The sequence below is a fragment of the Trichechus manatus genome, unplaced genomic scaffold (genome assembly GCF_000243295.1).
Source record: "Trichechus manatus latirostris isolate Lorelei unplaced genomic scaffold, TriManLat1.0 scaffold00013, whole genome shotgun sequence".
Classification (NCBI taxonomy): domain Eukaryota; kingdom Metazoa; phylum Chordata; class Mammalia; order Sirenia; family Trichechidae; genus Trichechus; species Trichechus manatus.
In genome coordinates this window covers 10,430,690-10,435,372 of record NW_004443949.1, presented here as the reverse complement: position 1 = coordinate 10,435,372, position 4,683 = coordinate 10,430,690, and positions in this window count along the sequence as shown.

Genomic DNA, 4,683 nt, shown 5'->3' with positions numbered 1-4,683 from the left:
TAAGGCTTTACAGAAAAAGGAAATGAAGAGTTGTAAACTGCCTAACTGAGTTTTGAAACCATTCCCCAACACACACACAGAGCCCCTCAACAAAGACTGGATGACTTTTTGGTTTCTAAGGCTAACTAAAATCTCCATCCAATAATAAACTTACCACTACCCAGGTGGGTAGTGGTTAAGAGTTCAGATGCTAACCAGAAGGTGGGCATTTCAAATCTACCAGGCACTCCTTGGAAACCCTATGGGGCAGTTCTACTCTGTCCTATAGGGTAGCTATGAGTCGGAATCGACTCCACAGCAGCGTTTTTTTTTTTTTTTTTAAGCTAATGGAACAGAGACTTCAGAAGCCATACACAGCAAAGAATACAGACTTTACAGAATTAATTCAGATAAGTTACTAAACCAACAATAGTGTCCACAATTAAAACAACAGCACATCCCAAGGAAGAAAGAGAATCTTATTTCCAAATTGCCACATTATAATATTCAAAAGGCCATGTTTTTAACAAAGAATTCCAAGTCATACAAACAAAACAAAACAAAAGTGTAACCCATATGTGAGAAAAAAATAAAAAAGAAATCAGTAGAAATTGTGCCAGAGTAAGCTAGACTTTGGAATTTCTAGACAAAAACTTTAAATCAGTTATTTTAAATATAGTTAATGAGCTAAAGAAAAGTATGTCTAAAAAACTAAAGAAAAGTATGAAAATGATGTTTCACTAAATTGAGAATATCAATAAAGAGGGACAAATTATTAAAAGGGATCTATTAGAAATTTTGGAGTAGAAGAGTACAACAACTAAAATAAAAAATTCACTAGAAGGGCTCAACAGTAGAAATTAGCAGGCAGAAGAAAGAAATAAGAAATTAGAAAATAGGTCAATTTAGATGATCAAACCTAAGGAGTAGAAAAAATTAGAATGCTTAAAAACAAAAGGAACACAGAGACCTGTGAGATACTACTGTAAATCCATTGCTGTTGAGTCAATTCCGACTCATAGTGGCCCTGTAGGACACAGTAGAACTGCCACCTAGGGTTTCAAGGCTGTAATCTTTATAGAAGCAGATTGCCACACCTTTCTCCTGTGGAATGGTTGGTGGGTTCTAATTGGCAACCTTTAGGTTAGCAGCTGAGTGCTTTAACCACTGTGTCACCAGAGCTCTTGCAGTACCACCAACCACACTCAAATACACATAACTGGAGTCCCAAAAGGAGAAGAGAGAAAGAAAGTGACAGAAAAAATAAAAAAAAAAAATGGCTGAAATCTGCATCCCAGAATTTCAGTGTATTTCAAGTAGAATAAACTAAAAGAGATTCACACCTAGACACATCATAATCAAACTGTTGAAAACCTAAGAGAGAGATTATCTTGAAAGCAGCAAGAGGGAAGTGACTCTTCATAGACAAGGGATCCTTAATAATTAATGACTGATTTCTCATCAGAAACCGTGGAGGCCAGAAGGCAGTGGGATAATATTTTCAAAGTGCTAAAGGAAATAATTAAATAATAAATAAATAAGGGTCACAGATTGAATTATGTCCCCCCAAAAATGTGTGTATCAGTTTGGCTGGGTCATGATTCCTGGTATTGTGATTTTTCCTATATGTTGTAAATTCTGCCTCTATGATGTTAATAAGGAAGGATGGGTGGCGGTTGTGTTAGCGAGGCAGGACTCAATCTATAAGATTGGATTGTGTCCTGAGGCAATCTCTTGAGATGTAAAAGACAAAAGTGAGCAGAGAGATTAGGGGCCCTCATACCACCAAGAAAGCAGTGCTAGGAGCAGAGCGTGTCTTTTGGACTCAGGGTCCCTGCGCAGAGAAGCTCCTAGTCCAGAGGAACACTGATGAGAAGGCTAACAGAGAGAGAAATCCTTTCCCTGGCGCTACTTTACTGTGAAGAAATAAATTTCTCTTTGTTAAAACCATTCACTTGTGGTATTTCTGTTGTAGCAGCACTAGATGACTAAGACAATAAACAACAAACATCGATCAAGAATTCTATATCTAGCAAAACTATTTTTTCAAAAATAAAGGAGAAATTAAGACAACCCCGTGTAAAGCAAAACCAAGAGAGTATGTCATTAGCATACCTGCCCTACAACAAATGCTAAAGGGAGTCCTTTAGACTGAAAGGAAAGAACACTAGTCAGTAACTCAAAGCCATATGAGAAAAGAAAGGACTCGAAAGATAACTACATAAGTAAATAAAACATTTTTAAGTAATGTAAGTATATTTTTGTTGGTAGCTCTTCTTCTTTTTTTCTATTTGATTTAAGAGGCAATTGCATAAAGCAATAATTGTAAATATAGGCTAATGGGCACACAGTCTATAAAATGTAATATATGACAATAACAGCATAAAAATGGGGGAGGGTGGAGAAATATAACCACAAAAATTTTTTTGTATACTATTGAATTCAAGTGGATATTAATCTAAACTAGTTTGTTATAAATTAAGATACTAATTGTAATTTCCAGGGCAATCACTAAGAAAATAATACAAACATTTCAGAAAAATAATTAATACGAATTTAAAATGGTATGCTACAAAATATCTATTTAATACATAAGAAGGTAGCAATGGAGAAATTGAGAGGAAAAAAAGATAGAAAATATATAGAAAACAAATAGCAAAATGGCAGAAGTAAGATTTTATTTATTAGTAATCATGAAAAATAAATGGTTTATCCTCTCCAAATTAAAGGCAGAGATTGGCAGAGTGGATAATCAACACACAAGCAAGCAAATAAATGAATAAATAAATAAGCAAATAAAACATGATCTAATTATGTGCTGTCTATGAGAGACTTCCTTTAGATTCTTAGACACAAAAAAGTTGAAAGTAAAAGGATAAGAATGATATTCCATTCAAACATTACTCAGAAGCGAGCAGAGGTGGCTATACTTAAAATTGTTACTGGATACCAAGATGGACATTATATAATGATAAAAGAGTCAATTCATCTAGAATTTATAACAAATGTATATACATATACATCTAAAATGAGAGCCCAAAAATATATGAATCAAAAACTGACAAAATTGAAAGAAGAAATAGACAATTCAACCATAATAGTTGGGTAGTAATAGGTAGAACACATTTTCTGTAATGAGTAGAACAACTAGATAGAAAACCATCAAGTAAATAGAAGATTTAAACAATACTATATGTCAACTACCCTTGAGCCCTGGTGGCTTAGTAGTTAAGAGTTTGGCTTCTAATCAAATGGTCGGCTATTCCAATCTACCAGCTGCTCCTTGCAAACCATACGGGGCAGTTCTGCTCTGTCCTACAGGGTCGCTATGAGTCTGAATCCACTCCACTGCAAAGTGTTTGGTTTGTTTGTTTGTTGATATAGCAGCTAAGGAGCACTAGTGGCACAGTGGTGAAATGCTTGGCTGTTAACCAAAGGGTTGGCTGTTCAAATCCACCAGCAGCTCCATGGGAGAAAGATGTGGCAGCCTGCTTCCATAAAGATATATATAAAGTGTTCCAAATAGGCAAATCCATAAAGACAGAAAGTAAATTAATGGTTGTCAGGGACTGAGGACAGAGGGGAACTGTTTAATAAAACGTGCAATGGGTTTCAATTCGCTTGGCAAAATTAAAATCTCTATGAACAACAATCATTTCAGAAAACGATATGGTGCTTCCTTAAAAAGCTAGAAATAAAAATACCATATCATCCAGCAATCCCACTCCTAGGAATACATCCTAGAGAAATAACAGCCATCACACGAATAGACATACGCACACCGAAGTTCATTGCAGCATTATTCAAAATATCAAAAAAAATGGAAACAACCTAAGTGCCCATCAACAGATGATTGGATAAATAAACTACGGTACATACACACAGTGGAATACTACCCAACAATAAAGAACAATGATATATCTGTGAAACGTCTCACAACATGGATGAATCTGGAGGGCACTATGCTGAGTGAAATAAGTCAATCATAAAAGGACCAATACTGTATGAGACCTCTATTATAAAAACTCATGAAAAGGTTTACACAAAGAAAGAAACAATCTTTGATGGTTACAAACAAGGGGAGGGGTAGGGAGGGAAAAACACTAACTTGACAATAGATAAGTGGTACCTTTTGTGAAGGGTAAGACAGTACACAATACTGGGGAAGTCAGCACAACTTGACCAAGGCAAGATCACGGAAGCTCCAAAGACACATCCAAACTCCCTGAGGGATCGAATTACTGAGCTGAGGGCTGGAGACCATGGTTATGGGGGACAACTAGCTCCACTGGCATAAAGTAGTTTATGAAGAAAATGGTCTACATCTTACTTGGTGAGTAGCGTCTGGGGTCTTAAAAGCTTGTGAGTAGCCATCTAAGATACTCCACTGATCCCACTTTGTCTGGAACAAGGTAGAATGAAGAAAACCAAAGGCACAAGAGGAAGATTAGTCCAATGGACTAACATACTACAGCTACCAGAACCTCCACCAGACTGAGTCCAACACAACCAGATGGAGACTCATCTACCACCACAGACGACTCTGACAGGGATCACAATAAAGTGTTCCAGACAGAGTTGGAGAAAATATAGAACCACTTGCAAATTCGAAAAAAAAGACCAGACTTACTGATCTGACAGAGACTGGAGAAACCCCGAGAGTATGGCCCCCAGACACCCTTTTAGCTCAGTGGTGAAGTCACT